The 24,361-nt window shown below is 43.5% G+C and overlaps 1 protein-coding gene across 3 annotated transcripts in view; it reads right to left on the bottom strand.

Moving 5' to 3' along the window:
* Window positions 1-23,664, bottom strand: part of LOC112572006 (mitogen-activated protein kinase kinase kinase 13-like) — a 57,552-nt gene extending 33,888 nt beyond the window's left edge. Inside the window, exons 1-2 of one of the 3 annotated variants that reach the window (XM_025251488.1) lie at window positions 22,758-23,664; window positions 14,199-14,441 (exon numbers count right to left, since the gene is read on the bottom strand). The gene's annotated coding sequence lies outside the window, so the exon portion shown is untranslated. Of the gene's footprint in view, window positions 1-9,842; window positions 10,622-14,198; window positions 14,442-18,583; window positions 18,996-22,757 lie in introns of those variants that run through there. The other 2 variants (XM_025251498.1, XM_025251506.1) reach the window with 2 other exon arrangements.
* Window positions 23,665-24,361: the final 697 nt, after the last annotated feature.

Genomic DNA, 24,361 nt, shown 5'->3' with positions numbered 1-24,361 from the left:
AGATAAATATTCCACAACGGGACGAGGAGATGAAGTGTCAAGTTATGTATGTTGATATAGTTCAATCAACTAGTGGTGGTGGCAATCTATACCAGCATCTTCCCTCGTTAAATCGACAGTGTGCTGACTTTAAAGAGCTGAGACTTGTTTCCTCAGGCGACACCCACATAACCACACAGCAGTTGTTTGTCTTTCTGCCTCTAGTTCTCACTCTGTCAACACTCTGTGTGGTTTTTGCTCAGAACACGTGACGAATTCTACAAGGTATGTGATAAACACACGCCTACACTCTCTCATTCAGATTCACTCCTCACATATTTTTAAGACATTATTTTCCTCTTAATTCCTTTTCGGTTCGTTTTAATTTTCTCTCTCTCTCTCTCTACAATTGACTGCAAAAGCACGATGCCTCGAATAGAAAAGCAAATGTAAATCGATTGTGAGATAGAAACAGAGCAGGACAAAACAGGATATTTATGTTCTCTGAAGAAAGGTTTACAATTCCCATTACATGCTGAGACTTGCATGAACTTTTAAGACAAAAAATATTCACTGGTCATGCACACAACACTGACTAAACAACTGCAAGTGCTCACCGAGTCCTTTCCAAAAATATGCCATATTTAATCAGTCATTGTCTTCTCCAAACTTGAATCAATCTTACTACGATTTCTTCTAAAAACCATATAAATGTTTAGTGGAAACCCTAGTTTGTGCCATAGTTGATCATTATCTTTACCTTTATTCCAACTGTTTTATTCGGATGCATCTATCTTCTCAAGGAAAAGATGCTTCCTACTATGTACAGTCTCTGTCTAAATATGTACTAGGTATTCACTTTACAGCTTTCGAGAAAGCCTCAAGATGTGCCAAAAGGAAAAAGTGACTGTTACAACAGGAACAACGTCTACACATCTTGCTCTTCAGACTGACAGTTGGACTTTCGAGTCCTATCTACGAGGGCCATCGTGTGAACAGCATTAAAATGTCTGTGCCGTGGGAGTGAACAACTGGAGTTCCTTCTCTCCTCTGTGCACCGGCCACTGGCAAGATATGAAATGAGAGCAGGACTGGCGAGTCCCACCACAAGGGACATTGTGGACACACCCACTGCACGCCGGGAAGCAATAACTGGTGACATTGAATACACACACAGCTAATGGCTCCAGCTCACCTTCTCACTTTGGACTGAGTAGTTTTTGGAGCGGAAAATATGGGTGATTTTTCGATCGAGTTCGAAAAGGTGAAAAAAAAAAACAAACTAAAACAAAACAAAGGACGGAGTCAAACTCGGACACAGCGATCCTACTACACAACAACCAGTTGTGAAATTGTGTTGTTGAACCAAAATTTAACCCTGTGTCCAAAAACAAAGAAAATGTCTCACGATACACAGCCTTTCCATGTACACAGAACTGGCTTTGCTCACATCACAAGCTCACCGTTGCGTGTTGTTAATCTATTTTACTGACCAACCTCACGCCAAACACCGGCACCGCTCTCAGAAATTTAAACAGTACTGGTCTTCAGGGAACGACCCTCAAGATCCATGTACTGCAGTGAACTGAACGCTCGGGGACTGAAACCGAGCGAACTGAGCTTATCGATCAAAGGGGAGAGCGTACACAACTGGTTGAAAACGGGTTCCTCCCTCCTCCATCCCCCGCCCCATCATAGGCGATTACTGACTGGGAGGATGACTCCTTCACATTTCGGATTTTAAAGTTAGTTTTAAAGAATTTTGTAAATCCATGGAGTTTGTTTTTCCGTTCATTTCGGAAGTCTCAGCCTCGTTTAAGCCTGAGGTTGAGAATAGGAGCATGGTGTCGTTTTCTAGAAGCAATTTTTTAGCACAGAAAATGAAACTGCTGATTTTGGTTTACAGCTTTACCGATTTTCACTTTATTTAGAAGCTTTGACTGAAGTTTTAAAAAAATATAATGGAAAGATTCTAACTGAACTCACTCGACAAACTGGCGAGTAAATATTCTCCAAATCAAACTTTAACGGGCAACAGTCGCTGACATTGCATTCTACATTGTATTATTATTGATTCTCTGTTACTGTGGGCGATTTGAGTTAATGTCTCCTTGCGTATTATTCCAAATGTATATTTCTCTAATATAAACTACTGTATTTTTTTAAAAATAGTTACTTTCTAGCATCGCATTTTTATTTTATAGTTACAACTGCTTGTAATTCTCTTTAAAATTAAAATATACGATTATAAAAATTTGATACATATTTATCAATGTAAACATTTCTTCTTCACTTAACTGCATACAAAATTTACTGTTTACCTGCTCGCACGTGTTCACGTTTGTCACATGAATGATGTCCTGATACCGTCAGGTTTTTAGCTTGTGTGTTGTTGTTTTTGTTATTGTTGGTTTTTTTATAGCTTGTGCTGGATTAGGATATGACTGATGGTGTGTTTGTGATTGTGTCACCATGTTACTTGTAGACCAGATGGTGTAGAAAGCGTCCATGTTGCACATCTGATGTTGATCTTTAGGTTTGTTTGTTGCTGTTTTTTTTTTTTTTTTTTACCAGCAATCAAACTGTAGTTAATTTTAACAGTTTATGATTTTGTGTCGTTGGAACTGCTATAGGAAGATTCTTTGTGGATAAAAATCGTTTTGAAATGTTTTGAGCAAATTCTTGAGTAGGGCGTGGGGATGAAGTTCGCACGGCACGTTTGAACAAAGCATTGATCTGTTTTTCTCGACTAATCCAGTTGTGATTTAGTGTAAAACATTAATATTTCTCGTGCCTCTTCGTCATAAAATACCACTTCTACAATTTATTTATGCTCTATTTCTAGCTATTTTCGCTGAGCGTTCGTGTTGCCCTTTAAAGAAGCTAGATTCACTAAATACCTCGAACTTGTATTATTGAACTGCTGGCAGTCGAATTTTTTTCCCAGTTAACTATTAAAACGAGGCAGGTGTGTACAAAGCTTCCGGTTTAGTCACATTTATTGTTTAGGCTCGCCGAGACTGACAGCAGAGAACTTCGCAAGAGGCTAAGCGTTGGTCTCGGCAGACAGACAGCAATCCACCTGTACACGAATACAGTTTAGTTTCTGTGATAGCTGATTTTAAAGGGTGGTTACTGACAAGCCTAATCATTCCCCAGCGGGGACTGTTTCCATGACCTCTCACGCGCTGGCAATGACCCCCAGCAGTGCAGACACCGACAATGGCCGCTTGTGCGGGTTTTTTTTCCAGCGTACGCGAGTATGTGTATAATTATTGATGTGGACCGTTCAGACCAGTTGGTCACACCTGAAACATGTCACCAGGCCGGGGAAGGGACCCGCCGTGGTCACACTGGGCACGGGATGCACGCGCAGACGAACGCTGGCGATGACGGTTTGCTTTGAGAAGCAGCAGGTGAGCTGACCGCGGAGCACCGCGCAGCATGCAGCCCCTCCCCTTCAGAGAGAGTGGGCGGGAGAGGGACGGGGTGGGGAGACTAATCAATTCTTACACTCGTCAATACCAGCTCTGCCCTTTTGCGGTCACCCCACACAAGACTGGTGTGAAGAAGTGTTCCTGCAAAACTACCCTACCTCACACTCTGGTGGCAACGGCAGCAGTGGCTTTGTGCCGCTGAAAAACTATCATGGTTGCTGCCTCCTGTTACATACTCGACCATGTTTCTGTTCAGTTAGATCCTTCCTCCCTGCCTCACACACACAATGGTTAATTCCGAGCAAATTTATATTCGTCTTTAAGCAGTCTGTCAAACTGTAGCCTAATTTTGCGCGTGCTATTTATCCGCGAAGATGGCATTCAAAAGAGAGAGAGAGAGAGGTTCAAGTTAAAAATAAATGTGGCACTACAGAAATTGTAATATTAAAACTACACCAATCACGTCCGTTAGAATAGTGTCAATTGATTAACGGTTATTGCAGGGAGAAAACAAGTTAAAATATAAGGGGTGAGGTCGATATATATTTTGTCTTAAATAAAATCACAAATAAATTAAAGTCAGATTAATCATATTCCTCTTCATCTTGCTCACTCGCCAGGAGGTCATTAATTTGGATAACAATGAAGTGCAAGAACAAGAAAATAACCCCAATGATTAAATAGTTATGAACATAACGTTTCATCATAATTCTTTGAAAACTGACTTCTGTAACAATAATTAGGGCAATTAACATGATCCCGACAGGCCGCGAAAGAACGTCTACTTTCTGGCTAGACACCCAGACAAGTGTATACCCGTAACACAACATACATCTTGTTCACACACACACACGTTTGTAAATCATACATACACATACATTCTGAGCAGGTCTGAGTGTGGAATTGATCTTAAGTCGCAGCATCTGTTTATCAACAACTCAAGTGACGGAAGTATCATTTCTAACCTGCTGGGGTCTTGTTTTTAATAAAACATTTTCTTTTTGTTGACGAGTTTACTCGAACTACACTCTCGCTTTCACTCCCGACCCTCCAGTCTCTCCCCACCCACCCCTTCCCCCACACCGCTCGCCCCTGACCCCCTTTCAAATATTCCGTCCCGTGCGGAGGCAGACGGTAAGGATGGTTCGAGAACGTACGCGCGTGTTAAATTATTCATGATGCCGGCGCGCGTCCAGCGTTTGGCACACAATCTCGTTATCTCCACGGCGCTGCGGCGCAACACGCAAGACGATCGATGCGGCTGCTGAAGGCCGCTGCGTCTGCCGCAGGTCCAGCATTCTTGGGGAACAGCGACGGCAGCTGCACTGCTTCTGTCGCAACATGCCGGCGCTGACGCAACCCCGGGGTGTGACGCAGCAACGCCAGTCTCTAGCGTACGTAACATTGGTACCTGACAGTAAACGTCACCGGGGACCGTGACACCCAGAAGCTATGGCTGACTGATCGATGCCAACACTTCCACTGTTTATATAAATAAAAACCTCGCTCAAATGTACAAACGTATGAAGACTTTTCATGATACAGAACCACAAATCGTTGTAACCTCTGTGTTAACCTGCAAGTATATATGATCTTCTGTGTATGCATTATATGGATGCATACATTTTACTTATGTGTTCACCCAAATCGTAAGTTATAAATGAAGCTAGAACATCTACACCAGTGTGTGGGTTGATGGGAGATGAACAGATGGAAAGATGGAAAAAAAGACCTGTTTCCGGAAAAACATGTATGTCGTAATCTGCAGAAAATTTAAAACAAACAGTTTATTCCGACATCCTACCAACATCTACACCCACCCACTGTCGCGCAAAGACTTATCGACAATCCTCACCCAACTCCCTCCCACAGGAAGTACTTGAGGTAAACACGGTAAGCAAACACATATCTACAATTCCCACTCCCCACAACAAGTTCTACATGTGAACATGGTATGTAAACCGCAACAGACCATATAACAGTGGATTTAACAGCAGCTTGAAACTGTGATCCAGAGGTGGTGGTGGTGGTGAGGGGGAGGGGGAACCCACATCATCAGAAGAAGCTACTTCCATCATTAACATCTCTCTCGGACCATTCCTCGATATGTAATTATAATAACAGCAGATATATCTCATTATATAAGTAAGAATTTCGGCGGCAGTTAACTTACTGCTGAAAACTGCACCTGAAACTTTCCTGACCTTTTCCTCCTAAATGTCCTCAGATATGTCAGCTGAGTGCCTGCGACCTGGAAAGGTGGACAACAACGAAAATAGTCACTACTCTCGGCATCTCCTCTCAGCACCAAAAGGGACTTCCGGCAAGGAGCTAATGAGACCAGAAATGAAGAGCACCGGGAGGCCTTTGTCTTTCATTTCCTGCCAAACAATTCCTTTATCTTTAACCCCTAGAGTACATCGCCTGCGGGTGGCCACAAGCTGCTTGATCATGTTCTGCAGGAGAACCAGCACTGCACTTGTCATGAACCTGTCCTTTCGCAGAAATTCTCCATGCCAGCGTCTAGAACTCGGTGAAAGGTTATGCGGACAGGTGCAAAATACCGGCTTAATTCCAGTAAACTCATCGTTCTATCAATTTGTACAATAATTTTGGATAATTATAGAATCTCTGTTCGTGAGAGGTTCGGATTTGTTTACCTATAAGCTCCTCTTCGGCCTTGGCGTATTGATTCTTTTGTCCGTGAGTGGCGTTTATATCTCTTGACAATAAATATCATACACAGCTCGTATTGACAATAAATATCACACACAGCTCATACTGACAATAAATATCACACACAACTCATACTGACAATAAATGTCTCACAAAGCTCGTACTAACAATGTCATACAAATTCGTACTGACAATACATGCCATATACAACTCGTACTGACAATGTCATATACAACTCGTACTGACAATGTCATATATACAACTCGTACTGACAATAAATGTCATACACAGCTCGCACTGACAATAAATGTCATATACAGATTGTACTGGCTATCGAGAAAAACATTAAACCAGTTCATCTGGCTAAAGTACTTCTTTACTGCTAATTCTTCTTCGATATTGCTAGTGTACCATCCCTTGTTCCTCCTAAGAATGCGTGAAGAAAGAAAACAAAAAGCGGACAAACTCTGCACTCCTGCCCTCACGTCCTCCTGACCTGTTTCTTTTCACACATATTTTGTAACCAGAGCAAAAGGTTTCTTAACAACTACCTTGCCTTGAGATGATGGTCGAAATAAAGAAAGCTGAAGTCATGGGAAGGTAATGAGACCTACAGAAGGTGAGATGGTGCAAATGCCAAAGGATCAGAGCTTCACACATGCCTCTAGTCTCTGAGCACAGCCGCGCCTTCAGTGAGCATAAAACAAGAGATTTATCACGTGGTCTTGCGTGCGTGTACGGGGGTGGTGGGAGAGGAGGTGGCGGGAGAGGAGAAACGAAACAGAAGCGCTCCATTTTAAATAAGTGTTTAGAAGAAATCAAAGTTGAAACTGCTTTAGCCTACATATCGATTCCGTTCAGATATATAACAAGAGCAACAAGCCGCCATGGGCTAACCAGGACAATTAAAGAAACACTTGTCGGTACTGCGACCTTTGCCCGCCATACTTTACAGCTGGTCGTGTTGACGACGACCCGAGGTGTACATGATGACAGTAACAACGAGTACCGTGACGGTCAGTAGAGAGAGAACTGAAGGTCCAGAAACCATTCTGGAACTGCAAGGCTAAATTTGCTGCTGACAGAAAAAAAATGGAGGTATCTAGTGGATGTCGTATGATACTTTATGTAGGAAGAAGACTAGGTAGCAACAAGTCTCAGAAAAGGTCAGGCTACAGTAACACATGACCTTTCTGGAAAAGCTGCTGTATTCGCCATTTTTTTAAATCTCTCTCTCGTGCGCTGTGGAAGTAACTGCTTATGCCTACTTATGCAAGACGAATGCAAAAACAACATTAAACAATAATATTGTAATAAAATTACAAATATTCTAAACACGCTCTCCATCTGAATTATGTGCTGTATTCCGCACATCTACAAAACTATGCTTACGACCAAAGAGCGCAGTTTTATTTTCTGTTACTATCAAGACAGCATGCAAATATTGGTATAATATCCATTTAGTTTCGTTGTTGTTATCGACAAGACTCCCTCTTGTGTCTGCAAGAAGTGTTGTGTACTGCGTGCACTCACGTCCTTCAGGCAGTTTCTAAAGTTGCTGATGTCGTCTACAGGGACAATGAAATGTCTGAATAGGCGAAAAATACCCACAACATTACTTACCAGGGTATACTTCAAGTATACTACAGTAGTTTTTAATGAAGATGTCATGACATGATAACAATGTCTTCTATCTTCAGCACACTGCTCAATATAAGGACTTTGAGAATCAGTGTATGTGTGTGTGTGTGAATGAGAGAAAGAGACAAGAAAAGAGAAAATTATCACCTGCCAAATAATCACAACCACTGATATGGTTAAAAAATCAGTGATTGCGACATATTGTGCAGATATCAGGTCTACGATTTCTCATCCAAGGCACAGCAAGCCCCTCCCCTTCCCTCCCGTGATCTGCTGACTACAGAGAATCCCTCCCACTCCACTCTACCATTGCTCACGTCCAGCACTCCTGACCATTCTTTGTCATCAGTCTACGCCCAACAAAGCTGACTGCTCTCAGCCCCGTTCTCGCTCATTCAACTGCCCTTTGTTCACCGCCTTCGCATGTCCAAGTTTAGCCTGAACACAATCAATTTCAAGTTAAAGTCTTAGTAGTACGCGTACTATTGATCACAGCACAGCTACCCGACTTGGGGGATGTAGGGCTAAAAACCACCACAACCACCACCACCAGCACCACCACCACCACACCGTCTGCCCAGCGATGTATATTGATCTCTTCCTGCATCAGTGCTTCATGGTGTAGATGGGGCTGCGCAGAAACATTCGACATGAACAATGAAGTTACGAGCGAGACTGAGGGTGTGCACGTGCCTGCGTGCCCTAATGGGTGGGTGCGTTTGATTTCTGTGTTAGGGAGGTATGCGGGAGACAGGCGGTGATAACTGTAGGGCCCTTTGTCTCAGGTGTCGGTCACGAGATGCGCGAAGAGGAAACCATAAAATCAGGCGAGAACGGCGGGTATTTATTTACACAAGAAAGGGCTACGCGTGTGTGCGCACGCGCTGGCGGTGAAGTTGCTGAGACAGCAAGTTACGGGTGCAGATTAAAATAAACAAGTGAGGATACACCCACATAAAAAGAAAGTCCCACACCATCCCATTAGGTGGCCAGCAAACGGGTGGTTGCTCTCGTGGGGGGGTGCCAACCTTCTTCAGCAGCGACTTGATGTTGCCATGTCTTGGGAGCACGACATCCACACTACACCAGAAACAGTGAGATCGTCCTCATTCACACTACACCGGCAATAGTGACATGTTCCTCATGCATGCATAGGAAGAGTACATTACTCTATTCACTGACTGGAAGATAACACAGTAACAGGTGCATCTTCTTCATTTCTTCCAATCCCTCTGTGATCACACCTTGCACAGTATGTCTGTCCCATGACTTGAGAGTATCCTAACCACACTCTGGTGGAACAATATCGCCGACTCGTAACTTGAAAGTGGAACAGTATGTCTACCTCGTGTCTTCAGACTACCTTACAAACAGTTTACTATCTACCCCTTGTACAGGTTCTCTGTTGAGAGTACCTCAGACACTGAAAGTATCTCTGCCTCGTGTCTTCGGAGTATTTCATGCATAAAAACAGCATCTCTGCCTCACATCTTGCACCACACAATGCTATTTGAAGCACTTTCGGAAAAACCGTGTGATGTGTATTTTCTTCATTCCCAATCTCTCGATGACGCTACCGATTAAAAACACGATGAAGACGACGACAATGACCGTGATAATATTAGTAGTGATGCTTACAGGACGGTTATACTAGTCTGATGTCTGGAAATGTTTCCATCAAACACCGTAATGTTTGCCAGTTTACTATCTAATAATGATGCATTAAACTCTTCAATCTGCTTACCAACTATGATTTAATGTTGTCTGATTACGCCTGCTGCTGTGTATCGTCCGTAGGTGGACCATAATCTAGTATTGTCTCATTATGTTAGTGACAGCGACTACAACACAGCATAACTACAACCTGCTATACGGGAAAGAGTTACGAATATGAAATGATAGCAATAAGCATGAAATACTTCTCTCTCTCTCTCACAAACACACACATACACATACACGCACGCACATACACCTTTGTTTTAATAATCTGAAATAATCACACATACAACAGTGGAATGCAAGTAACCACCACAACTGACGGGATCAAGGACATGGAGGCAGCACGCCGACGTGTCCCTAACCCCCTACCCCTCAACGTAAGGCACTTACCCGAGGTAGTATCCGCCCGCTGTAGCACTACGCCCTGCTCACTCGCGCGTGCCATCTCGGTGTCTGTTACACACTCCCAGTCCCACACAGCTGCTATTACGACACTCCTTGACCTGTTACTCCTTAGTCCCGAGGTCCTTGAGCGGCGGATCACGTTGGCGATGGGTTCGGCACCACTTGGTCTAACGAGCCTCGCACCGAGTCTCCCCCATCCTCCGCCAGCTCCACGAACAACAACACCGACGACGATGAAGACAACAGGCTACTACTTGTGGCGCGGATCTGGCCTGTCACGGGAGGGGAAGGGGGGTCCCACACAGAATGGCGCTCGGTAGGTCCCACCACCCCTCCCTCCTCGAGAGAAACACACACACGGTGAAGGGTGGGGGGAGTTACAAACGGCTGGGGAGGGTCTGGCAGCGACAGCGTCGGGCCACGACGACTGGACGTCAAATGTCGTCAAGCGCTCGCCCCACAGCCACACCGCCTAAGCGACAGCGACAGCAGTGGCACCAGCGGCATCAGCACCAGCGGAAGCACCAGGCCAAGCAAGACAAGGCCTGCGGTGGAATCCTCCTGCCCGCGTCACAGCGAGACGGTGCCACGCAGCGGCAAGGCTGGCCCGAGTCTATAATGGTATTCCTGAGGCTGCCATCTTCTACTGGCAATATCGATACTTCTCATCAATGGACGCCACTCCATAGCAGCCGCGACGCCTATATATGGAAGTCCTGCGAAAGCACTGCCATGGCAACGCCTACAGAAATCAATAAGCGAGGTTTCCCCCCACCCCCCTCATAGGCCATGGGCAGCCAATGAACACGAGGATGAAGGAGGGAGCTAGGTGGGGACGGGGGGCATTGATTTTTGGACGTTGCCGAGCAAAAGGAGGAGGAAGGGGTGAGAGAGAGAGGAGAGGGGAATGAAAGCGCCATTCCATCCCCTTCTTCGTCCGAGGGCTGGGACAATGGGTGCGGGTGGGTGGATGGGAACGGAGGGGAGGGAAGCAAGCCGCACTGGCTTTGTTTGTGTAAATAGATGCCTGTCTGCGCCCCTCGAATGGCCGGGTGGAACTGGCACAGGCGAAGTAGACTAGCAACCTTCTCTCGTGCGTCATGGGAGTACACTAGTGACGTATAAACGTATGACCTTTGATCCCAACAACTCCTCTACTTTCCACTCGGTTGTGTTTACGACCTACGATCCTACGGATGCTCGTAACTGTTACTACTACCCTAAAGTGTACCTGTAGGCAAATTGGTATTCTGAGACAAAGGCCTAATAAAATTAGAAGGAACGGTTTACGATTATGCTGAAATGTTGATTCTTTCACATATTCCAGTGTTTATTTGACTGAAAAAAAAAAAGTACAGGTGCATAATGAAAAGTTTCTCTCTCCGTCTCTCTCTCACACACACACGCATGCAGCAAGTGAGCAGTCCCGGCACGTAACACGTTAAGGTTTGTATAAGAAGTCCGAGAGCATTGGCGTCCAAGAGTCACCAGTATCCATCCCATTTCCGGGAGTAGGACTGCTTCACAGCCTGTCAGTGTTTACCCTCCGTCATAAAGTGTTTCGTTGCACTTCATTCGTATCAGCATCTTGCACCTTCTGAAGCGGCCGTAGCATCTGACTTCGGGGTTAATGTATTCTAACTAAATAATTTGTATTTGATCCTGTGCGTGGGTGTAAGTGTGCGAGTTAAAGAGAGAGAGAGAGTGTTTTGGCTGATTTCAGACGTTCCTGTCCTGTGATGTCTTGCCGTTCCTCTCTTCACGCCGATCAATATGGCCGTGCTCGCCTGGTCAGCTTTAAAACGCCACTTCTTTTTTTTTTTTCCTTCCATGGCCCCGCGCGGCTAGCCATTCAGACATTTATTTCTGTAGCTGCCACAAAGTGGAAGGCGACTTCTAACCGGCAGCCCGTGTTTGCAGCCTGATTACTGGTGCTACTCCCTCTGGCCACGACTTGCTCTTCTGGGACGTTCACAGAGACGGTCCTGACAACCATCCTGGGAGCTGTTAATACCACTTCATCTGCACACGATTCATGAATGAATGCATGTGTGCGTGTATGCGCGTGCGCGCGCTTCCTTTTGTGCGTTTGAACGTGCGTGAGGGAGAAGGGAAGGAGGGGAAGAATGAAGATGCCCCATAAGACTAAACCCGAAACACGGCAAGCCACTTGGTGACCAGCAGCCTGCCATGATGGTGGAAACGAAGCAGATGATGCACCGAACGCCACAATCACAGGAAGGTGGAGGCCGTGCCATGGCGATGGTTTCATCTCCCGCCGCCCACGTGTCCCTCGCCCCCGCGTTTCTGTCCTTCCGCCACGACCCTCGTGTGCTTGCTCAGCAGAAACTATCGGGACGGCCGCCTTCAGCCAGTCGCTGCCAGGTTGCCATTATGGAAGTGGGGCAGTAAACAACGGTGGGCCTGATGCCATACAACACACAGACGACTTATGATGTTAAGCACAAGACATCCGCAGACACGAACACCCAACAAAATTACAAACCACCACCACTAAAGATGGCAAGGTTAGGCGAAAAGTCAGTAAACTCCAATTATTAACCCCGAAACGCAGGTATTTGTCAACAGAGTGCATAAACACTTAAAGTGTGCCAAAGCAACAACACAATCCGTCTGTTCCAGTTTGAACCGTTAGCACTAATCGAAGAAATGTCACTCCTACACCTAGCCACTCCCGTAAAGTAAACGGGAAGTGGATAGCCGAGTGGTTAGAGCATTGGCATCCAAATCCGAAGGCTTATGAGTTCGATACCCGTCTGGTGCAGCAATCTTCTCGCAGCTAAGGAAAAGGAGATGGGCACCACCCTGAGAAAAAAAATGTGTCTTGCAGTTTAGGGACTGCATTTGCCTTTACTACCTAGAAGTAAAATCTTTACCGACACCACGTGACATCGTGACCGTCGTTACTAGGAGAGTAAACTCGTGCCGTTGCAAATAAACTTTTAGATAGTAGTTCCCTTTAGTTCTAGCTACAGAAAGTTTGTCTGAGAACTCCTTACTTAGTTGATCAACTACTGTTTCTCATCTTTCATTCTTTCTCGTATGTGTGGAGAGAGAGATATGGGTGTGTAGATTTTTTTATTTTTTGTATTTTTATATATATATTTTTTGGTTTACACCTTCAGTTACAAGAAGTTATCTACGCTGAGCGATCAGCTATTTTGACCTTCACCCTGTTGGCAGCAGCTTTGGGGATGTGGATGGGAGCTGGTTCTGGCAGCACTCTATGACGGACCTAGTCACTGGTGATGGCGATCCAATTTTGACAGAGACGGGACCTAATCAATCGGCGTGGAAGGCAGCGGCCAGCAAGTGGTTGCTTGATCAAGCAGCAGCGCTTGCATAGCTGGGCGACCCGATGTGTCCGATAGCACCAGTCTCCAGTGTCCTCCTTGACAAGGGCAAACAAAGGCCACGACCGGCAGTCCTGCAGCGAGGGCACGTCTTGAACACTACTCATCCGAGCGCGCACCCAGTCATTTAGCCGCAAGTCACCATTCGGTCCCTATGTTAACCCCAAAGCAGCCACGCTATTTGCCCTCACCCACTACATTACCATTTTATATTATCGCACTGACTACGCAAAGCAAACACAGCAAGTCTATGAACTCCGGCGCACATGCACGCACACGCGCGCGCACTTGAGTTCAACTGTACTCTATGGAGTGCGGGCTGCAACATCCTGGCCAGGGTGGGATAAAGACTTTATTCTGGTATGCAACAAAACCGCTCGATTTTGTGTTTATCTACAGATGTACTACATCATTACCTCAAAGCTTATTGGCTACAGCAAAGAGCTTTCTTTTAAATCAAGTCTGATATGTAATACAAATGTAAAATAAACCATCAGCTCTCAGCCTTTAGTTGTCGGTTTACTCGCATCGCACCCAGTCATAAACCACGTCACGTCTTCCGAAAAAAGCCTTTAATGATATTTCTCGTTAATATTAAGAGTTTTCTGTCTACATCTTTTCCCTGTCTGATCAGTTCCTTCACACGACCTACAAAATTAAATATCGCCTCAAATGAAACTGCTAAAAGGTAGTTTAGTATCAGCACGCATATATAAACTAAGTTAACATAAAACTAATGTTTATATGACTAAAATAACGCTTGCTCGGTTTTGTTTGTTTATTTGTAGCTGTAGTTGTTGTTGTTTTTGTTTTTTTTTTGTTTTGTTTTGTTTTTTTTTTTTATTTTATTTTTTTGCCTTAGTATCTCAATACTTCTTATTTAGGTTTTAACGTTTACTGTAAAGGATCTACACATTAAATGCAATTCTCCCGCCCCATGCTGTCCCCTCCAATCCCGTTGGCTTACCTTCAAAAAATAACGAGAGTTTCGTGAGGCGCTGTTTGAGATTAGCAGTGACGTCAGCGGGTCTAAGGCGGCATAACTCTGTGCACAGGAGCTCAGAGTGGCTGCACGACTGGCATCTCCCAACCACGGGGAGCTCAGATGTCTTTGCAGATCACTGAAGATTTTACTCCACGATTCGCATACCGCAAGACTTCACTTCCATGTAGGGAAATTGTAGATGATGGCAGCAAGACCTGATTTTTGCTGAAAAAGAAAAAATACAGATTAATATAATCATGTAACAAAACAGCAAGGAAACAAAACTTTTGGAATGTACAGGCACTAAGCACAACAATCTGAAGAACATGGCCATAATAATCTTTATATTAAACGATGATAGCAATATTATTGTGCACTGTCAGTGTAGTCTCCTTCCAATGATTTGTCTTTCCTAGTTACTGCTGAAAAAAGGAAAATGAGCGAACAGTCAAGGTAGCTAACGACCTCATTCTAGAACATAAGACAGGTTTACTAAACAAGGACTCAATAAATGCATGCGCACAATAAAGTTTATAACATTGCACGACACATCAAGCTGTAATGAGATATTACTTAGAAGTCTATGCATCTAGAAGCATCACGTAGAAGCACACGGCATTAAAAACATTACACTAGACATGATGACTGAACAAGTGTCTGGACAATGCAATAAACAGGTAATAAGAGAGGACTTTATGTTGTATGTAGTTTCACAATACATGTAGCAGTTTGTTTTAAGTCACTCATTATTGTTTAATGTCAATCTATTTTTAAACTTTTATTATTAGCAATTCAGTACGTCAGCCGGCACGTGCAAATCAATGACAACTCATCGAACTGCAAACATAAGACTTGACTGCCTATTGTCTGCAGTTGCAGCGAGAAACGCTTGTCAATGAAGGATGAAATTTTGTAGATTAAATCCTTCGGCGTCATTAGAAGGAAAAAAAGTGTTGGAGGGGGAAGGGGTAGTCGTAGTCAAACAGTGAGGAAAGCTTGAACGAGTAAGAGAGAAAAAAATGACATGGAATGGGAGTGAAGGTCAGTTATGTTCCTGGCCGCGGAAACATGCGAGAGTTGAAAAGTGAAGTATCTGAGCTGCGCTGAATGTCGTCATCAATAATGCAAAATTACAATCGTGTCAGCAGACGAGCGGTGGTCAGGGTGGGGCCCGCCATTGTACAAACTGTTCCTATGAAGCACGCAAGCACACCGCTGGCCTCGGTCCTGCAGGCCTCATTACTTGCAAAAACTCGACAGCACGAGAAGGGTCATCAAGAAACAAGTCGCGGTGTGCGCACGCGCTCTTCACGGATGGCTGCTGATCACAGAGAAGCGTTGTCGCACTTGCCACCAGCTCGGGTGAGCACATAAAACAGGACACGGCAGTCTTGCCCGGGTTATCACCCCTGGGAAGCCTCGCCAGTCGGGCAGGCGTTTTCTTTGTTTGCCGATGATAAATCGACTAACGGTCCTACGCCACCGACCCCTGTTCTAACGGTCTCCCGCTCGCAGGGTAAATAAAAGTCTTGACCATTATTTATCAGTGTCATCCAACTCGACGGTTTTTTGCCATCCCGATGCGGCTCTTTAATTCAGCTTTGATACAATTCTCTTCAAACACAAACAGTGACTTGTTCCATATCTTCCACCACCACCACGTACCCCACCCCAACCCGTACACGTGCTGACATTTAACCTCGCAGTTGTAAACAAGAGTTGGATCCATTAGGATAGCTAATGCCGTTGTGTCCGTTTTTAATGGGTTATCCCCACAGCGTCGGCGTAGAATAAATGAGTGTCAATTTGGGGGCTTATGGCGCATAACCAACTTTCCCTAACTCATTAGTAATTACAGCCGGAGTTTTCTCTCTTTTTTATTAGCCAACTGTATTTTGCCCTGGAATTCCTACTAAGGCTGTGTCCCGGTGACCGTATTGCTCGAGCTCCGCTAAATAAGTGGGTCCCAAAGGACGATCGCACCTATAACAGTTGCGGTGCTCAGGACAGTGATTATCCGCTTGACTGGCCTGTAAGTGAGTTAATAACAGGCTCGACAGCACGAATTCCAGACTGGACGACTACCGACAGTACAACCGGTGGTTTTCGGCAAGACTTTCATCTGAAGGTTTGAGCGCGTTTCTGGCTCGGAGTGTGAAAGCTCGGTAGCGACCATCCGTCAAGACACGCGCCATCTCCATCACGGTCGTCGTAACGGCGAAGCGGTGCATGCAAGTCGATTGGAAGTTTAACCCATTTTTGCGGGAGGAGGAAGGGGGCCGGGGGCGTGCCCTGACACTTATAGGAACATGGCGGGTAGATTTTTTTCCCCAATCGTTAAACAGACGAATCGTGGGCTTACAAACTCCGCACAATCCATCCAGCAGAGAGATCAATAGTCTATTTATGTACGCTTCGGTACATCTATCCAGAATTACTAAAATCTGATTGGAATTTTCATTTTTTGTCATTGGAAGGCTAATGTCCTGACGTGAAGTTTCATATTTCCTTTACCTAGGGATACTTTTTCAACAGGTGTGTGTGTGCATCCGAAGATTGCTTCGCGCCTGTTAGAGTTGTCTCCATTTAGTACAACATATATACATATGCATACTTTTTTTTTCACTGCTCCATTAACTCAGTGACACGAGGCCACAGCTGGTTTAGTCGGCTAGATAGTGGATCAACAGGAAACAATTTATCTACCGCCACGGCTTTCAGTCTATTATAGCACGACGTGTCTCATTCTTCAATCTTTGTGATTCAATGATGATATTTTTTAATTTTAATTTTTTAATTTATGACAGAAGACATCATGGTAATTATTGAAAAATATTACCTATCTTCAAACGGCTACTATTATTGAATTCAGACTGACGAAAATAATATTTATCAAAAGCAGACAGGTACACACATCAAGCCTAAAACATCTCTACATCCAGAGCGCTACTTGGCATGCACTGGCCGCCGTGCATATAATACATATAATGCTCAAAATGTGTCTGTTAGAAGCGCTAGCACGCCGCTGTAGCGACCAAATTATTAAAAGCAGCTGTGATAGTACCACTGGGCAGCTGTGACGAAAGACTTGCGCTGCTAAATCGCATTAGTGACGTCAGAGTGGAGTTGCAAGGTGCACGAGGCGGCGAGCTGTGTTGAGTTTGTTGGGAGGGGAAGTGGTAAAGCATGATTCTGGCCAGCAGAGCTCCAGCTCCCCACCACCACAACCACCACCACCACACCACACACACTCGCAACAAGCCCAGCCCCTCCCTGATCCAGATAAACGGCTGTCGAGGCACGGGGCAAGGCAGACTGAGCGGCTCCATATTGCATTAGCGTGCGCACTCACTCCATCTTTAATGATACAGGCGAGAAAATCGATGCAACCTTTGGGCTATCTGTCTGCTCAACAAGTGCCATAGCGCGCGATAGCTGCAAAGGGGACAGGTCGGAGATCCCGGGGAACAGGCAGGACGGCCGTTTAAACCGATTTACACGGGACGAATGCTCGGAATGTCCGTTTAGTTGTAAAACCCTGGCTAGTCTAACTCGTCAAGCTTCAAGGGTCTACAAGTAACACAAATGTACCGTTCTCTGGTGTTTCAAATTTCTTCTCAAGTGTTTCCAGTAAAATAGGTTTCGAAGGAAATTTGAAAAATGGGAGGGAGGGGCAAGAGAGAGGGAGAGAATCTGAGTGGATATTCTAAGGAGGGAAACAATGTACACCCCCCACACCACACATAACACTAAATCTGTTAACCTGAAGCTGTTGCGATGGTAAGTCTACTTAGAAGGTAAAGCAGGATCTTCCACGAGTAAGCACGCGCAGTTTTCGTATGCCAAGGATAGCCGATGTCGGTCCCCGTCTTCCGCTGGTCTACAAACACCGCCGGAGGGCCTTCCATCTCCCTCTTGTATAATAATGTCTGGGTCTTGTGTCTAGCGACATGCATACTACATCTTGCACAAACGCTCTAAACAGTATTTTTATTGTCTACTGTAGGATGATAATAAAACATTTGAACAGTCTGAACTCCCGCTTCTTTTGTTGCCACATGAGGTCCTGGAACGTGTGCTAACGCAACTAAACTCGTTCTTGTACAAAAGTTTACGATGCTCGCTGTGGCCGCATTTTTCACCTATGTCCTAATTTTCTTTCGGCTATATTATGTACACGTCTAGGACATATTACTTAATAATAAACAGCAGAAGTTATTGTTTTATTTTCAACTGATTTAATTGTTAGGAAGAAATGCGACTTTGGGGCCTGAATGCCCTCAAAAAAAGTTGTTTTAACTTTTGAATAATAATAAATGTGTAAAATCGGAAACTTGAATTGCTTATCACCTATATCTGTTACTTACAGAGTGCAGAAGAAGTGGTTCCATCCGCGACGGTTGTGGAGGACGTACTGTCATACTGTCAGTTGATGTCCCCCCTACTTCCCCTTACGAGCTACCTGTGCGCCCGCAACGTTTCCGTTGACCTGATGAGTCAGACCCCGCAGAAAACCAACAGTGGCCGACCGGAAACATATAGGAGCAAGGTGTGTGTGTGTGAGCTGATGGTTGTGACAACGGCGACCTTGGGGATTCCCCGTCGCCGTGCTATGTCTCCATCTCCTGCTTGCGTCTGTGGCGCCCGGTAGAGTTTAAAAGACGCTCTTGTGTCATTATTACAGTGAGAGACATAGGGTTCAAATCTCGTCTCGGGACTCTCTGTATGTGACGCCTGTTCGGAGGTCAGGGTTGGTTTTTGTTTTTTTTTTCCCTTCCGGGTACTCCGGATTCCTCCTCCTCCTCCCAACCCCCCTCTCCTCAAAATCGCCGCTAGGTGGAAGCACTTTCCCGCCAAAGCAATCAACCGTTGGTCAAACTGTAGACCATAATGAGTAAAAGAGTAGATAAGTTTTAATTCTAGAATGTAGATCCTTCACTTCGGACCGGGCCTGGTTGTTAAATATAGTCCACGAATCAACGTCGACATTTATATTTTATACATACACCTGTAACTTGTGCTTGTGTTGCTGACGTATGTTTAGACATACATGATTAACACTAACATTACTCAAAGCTTTCTGGTCGTACAAGTACTACAGTTGCATTAACAAACAGGAATCTGCCACATCGACAACGAATATTTGACACAATTATCTAACTGCGGACTGCCCCCTTTGAAGATTTTCATCATCTGACTCACGGACGTGTCACTCGGCCAGTACCATACCTATGCGGTGTCCCACAACTCACGCCTGTCTGATCAACCTATCATACAAACGCGAGGTTCACGCAGCCCCAAACTTCTTCCCACCCACCCATGCTGGTCTCACCCCCAACTCCCCTCAACACACAATCCCCGCTTCCTTTCTCTCGTTATACCTCCCCTTCTCTAAGCTCCTACGAGTGATGTCAGCGCCGAAAACTGCTACTGTGTGTTGTGTCTCTTTGTACGACAGTCTTTCTTATTTAAACCATTTCCTGTTGGCAATCCTACCTGACCCTCACACCACCGGTCTCTTGTCTCGACAGGTGCCCCCGGGGCAACCTCTCTCTTTCTCTGAGGCGTTCTCTCCACTCAGACCGTTGTTTAATATGCTAAAACATATCGGATTTCAACTATTGCTGCCATGCAGAAGCATGTTAGCCCAGCTCGTTTCTTACTTTCCTATCGGCATCGCTGTTTCAATCCATTTTTGATTGGATGTTCAGATAAGGGACGGCCTTAGTTCTACCTTCACCTGATTATAAGCACATGAAACTGTTACTTAAAAATGTTTAGATTTGACCAATACATTAAATATCATGAGTACTTTAAAAATCTCAAAACATGAAGAAAAATTATTAATTCACAAATGCACAAACAGTGTAAAGCCAACTGACTAGAGCTATGTGCAATGAATATATAAATTTGAATTACCAAGTCAAAACCTGGAAACCTGAAAAAAGACACTAGGACTATACAATAAGCACTTCAAATGTTAAGGAATACACTAAGTTACCAAGCTTCAATTTAAATATCATAAGCATATTAGATTTGTAGTTAAGCTGCTAGATGAGCTTGCAATGTATCTTAATGTACAACCTATAAATATCATTAAAATCTGGCTATAGCAATTTATAACTCTTTGATGATGACCACAGTTTCTTTAGCAATAATATCTGAACAATATAACTGGTACTCTAATGATATGACAACAAATGTACACTCTGCCTTGAAAAGAGGTTAACACTATATACTATTATGTACTAGTGAGAATTTGCGGTGCTTGGGCAAGAAAAGTAAACATGCCCCCCAGTCACCATAAGTCAAAATACTTGATCATTTTGTAGCAGAAAAACAAGAGGGATAAGCTAATAAATACTCTTAATAAAAATGAAACTAGCTCGATCAGGGGTGCCGCAAAGGTGCCATCCAGCCTGCTCATTTTAACCAGAGACAACATGATTTTATTTCATTCTGGCAAAACCACCATGTTCTGGACAACAAGATTTTATATCATGTCGAGTGCGGCCCTCGAGTGAGAAAAGGTTGGGCACCACTGCTTTATCTTAATCAAATAATAAAGTCTTTTAATAAGCATTTTATTTATACAACAACCAGGTTTTTTTTAAAAAGCAAAATTTTGCACTTCTCTTTGTGGCACCTTGGGCAGCCACCTAATCCTTCCCTCCCTCTGATTGCCATAGCTCTAATAAAAAGACGATGGAAACTGGTGTTTCCTCATTATTTACATATGATAAGACTATTCAAACAAAAAAGCAAAGAGGGAAAGAGTTTGCCCTTTTCAAAGAAACTAGATGGAAAAGGCTGCAGCAACAGCTTGTAAAGCATTGATGAAGCTTTTAAACCAATCAGTGCACTCCCAAAAGATCAAGAGTATATCAATAGTATTCGTGAACAGACTGAATTAAAAAATTAGAATAATGATACTACCCTTGCAAAATCAAACCCCACATTTGAGCATAATTATCTTTTGTCTAATTGCACCTTAATTCATATATGCTTAATTTAATTCTTTTACAAAAGTAGTTTCAGTGCACCGTTGGGGAAGTGGATAGCAGAGTGGTTAGAGGACTGGTGTGCTGGTTTGATACCTGTGTAGCACAGCAATCTTCCCACAGTCAACCCATGGCTGTGAGGGAGAGGAAATAGGTCACTATTCTAACAAAAAGCTGGCCCTGATAAATTTCCCTAAGAACATTGTGTGCTAGCTGTCTATTTATATTACTTTCTGATTTAAAGATTATGAGGGAGCAAGAATATCTCTCCCTCCCCCCACCTCCCTTGCACTGGCCCAGTTCTTGAGATATAACTCTTTACAAAGTACAAAAAAGGTGAAGGAACTGAGAGAGAGAAAAGGTCACTTAAAATCTCTTTTTTGTTTGTTTGTTACAAAATGTCAAGATCTTTTCAAACTTATTCATGATACAGCAATATATATATAACAACAACAAATCAGTGTAACACTGCCACAGTAATTCAAAGTTACTTACATGGCTGGTATTACTTATCACATTACAAACATTATCTTGTTTTGTGAGAGGTATGGTGTTAGTGATGGTAATGATGGTCAGCTTATGAGCACAGAGACAAGTTTTAAGCTATTTGTTTTTTCCTTTATATTTTCCCATCTATCTTGCAGCTCAGATTACCACTTTATCTGTCAATCAATCACTGACATCTTCAATATAAAAGTTTCCCTGGCACATTACTAATAATATTATTGTGTGATTTACCGATCCCCTATTTCTCATTCCTACTATTATTAGCAGTAGACCAATTTTGAATTTCACAAAATAACAGAGGACACACAATTTTGTTTTCTAAATGTTACTGCACTGTATTTAATCCATGAATGGGAATTTAACTATCTTTTTTAATTCACTGCTTGCACTTGCCATGCAGAACTTTAAACATAGCCCTCAAACATAATGAGCAAGTAAATGTAGCCAGAGGCTAAATGAAAGCTGCATGTTCTCAGATTCACTGATAAATGACAGACGTGTATATATATACATTCCCATAATCATGCAGACATGAAAATGCCCCCCCCCCCCCGCCACACACGCAATGCCATGTCATCAATGTATAGAGATTCCCATATAAAAGTCTCTTTAGATCAATGTATGACAATAACTTCAGTCTTCTTATGACAGAAGTATGTTTGCGCGGTTTATTTAAGTAAAACACAGTTTTGTTGAGTCCTTTATCAGAGAGATATGACAGCTAGTATATATATATATGGTAGGTCGATCGATCTGTACTTCCAAAAATGAAACTCGCTTCTGTTCACAGAAATTAATGAAACACAAAAGTAAAACCTGCTTGTGATGTAACTTTAACTACCATGCATGCCATATAATAGCTACAAATGCCGTTTACGCAAAGACAGTTGAGTCAGCCTTGATCCATAAGCGATGGGAAAAAAAAGGGACCAGAATTAGCTTGTCTGTATGAGACAGTCGGGCAAAAATAACTCAAAGTAGGTCACAAACTGTGAATCATGTGATGACCACAACATTCACTTCCGTGACTCACCTTATGATAATGTTGTCAACATTCGGGGGAAGGTAGCACCACCAAAGAAGCAGTCACCATTCTATGACGTTTCCACGGACGCTGGTATGTATGACGTGGTCAGCTATTTTTATTTTGCAAGACGGGACACTGTATGACAACTCCCGAATTCAAAGCACCCACATTTCCTCACAGGATTCTCAAAGTATATCCAAACTTGCCATTGTTTTCTGTATTTGTTGGGAGACGAAGATCTTGAGAATACTAGAAACTAAACTACTTCGTCCTTTTGAAATTAAGAACTATAAATACACATGGCATTCTCCCTCACAAAAGCTCCTCGCGTATGTTTGTAGTGTTCCGTTATCTGATTTTACTCCCGCCGGTAGACAGCAATAGGGTATTGAAAAAACCACGTTTTCCTCGTCATCTTTCTAGGGAAATGGGCTACGATTCGCCTGATCGTTCCAACTGTTGTGTACAAAATCTTTTAACACACATTTTGTTGTTCCAAATCGAAAGAAATGAGCACAGGGCATGTAAATCACATCACATATCGACGTGCCGTGCCATCCAAGTTTTGAAGCAACACTTCCCACGCAATCTCACGCGACACAGTTCACGAGTCCGAAAACTACCAGCTGTTCGCCGTCAATGATTTAGTTTCTTCTACCATCGGTACGCACACGACCATTGGGTAATCCGGCTATCTTCGTTGAGGCCAATGAAACTATAAATTGAAATAATCTCCACCACAGCGCCAGAGAAAAGAGAACACGATTCATCACACATTGAGTAACCGCACCCATTGGGTTGCGCATGCACGCTATTTACGTGTCAAAGTGGCATTTAAAGCACGGCAAGATTAAATGGCTATTACTCAATGTAATAAAGATAAGAATCTTCAAAAATACTTTCAATTGCTTTTTTTTTTTAAAGCGGACGAGAAAGAGACGTTCGGTGTTTGTGTGAATTAATAAATTATCGAGATGGTACGATCATTAGTCTAATAATTAGGATCATATACTTCAAAAAATAAATATACTTATTAGTTCTCTGATGATATCTGTGGATTAATGTTCTTTTTTTCTGTAACTGACACACTGTTCTTGGTGATAAGCAGTGTGTGCGCGCGAGCGTGTATAAATCATGACGTTTAATTGTATGAGCGTTGATGATCTCCCTTTTAATCATAATGACTATAATGATAAAGCGCACACGAAGACTGGTGATTCAGTGTGATAAAAGTCATGCTTAAAACCTATTGACCGACATGTTTAGTTAGTCTATGCACGCTTTTACTTCCAATTAAAACTTTTCCATGCATTCAACCATGGGGCAGACGTAATTTGCCCTCACCCAAAGCCAAGCATCTTCCTATGCCACTGAGTACTAGTAGCGAATGAACTAAGCTGCCCATCCTTTCAAAGATAATCAACAGGAGAGTTCATATAATTCTGCAGAACCCCAATGAAGAGGCTGCATAAATATGCTACTCTTCCAAGATACTTTAAGTAGAACTCAATTTGCTATGCCACCTTACATTGTACACAATGTAATAAACCAGTTACTCTTTTAAATAGCATTTTACTGGTGAAAAGAGCCATGTTGTAGTTCGCTTTTCT

This window comes from Pomacea canaliculata, linkage group LG1 (assembly GCF_003073045.1).
Source record: "Pomacea canaliculata isolate SZHN2017 linkage group LG1, ASM307304v1, whole genome shotgun sequence".
In the NCBI taxonomy this organism is placed as follows: domain Eukaryota; kingdom Metazoa; phylum Mollusca; class Gastropoda; order Architaenioglossa; family Ampullariidae; genus Pomacea; species Pomacea canaliculata.
The sequence above is the reverse complement of the archived record's forward strand: the minus strand, read 5'-3'. Positions and strand labels throughout refer to the sequence as shown.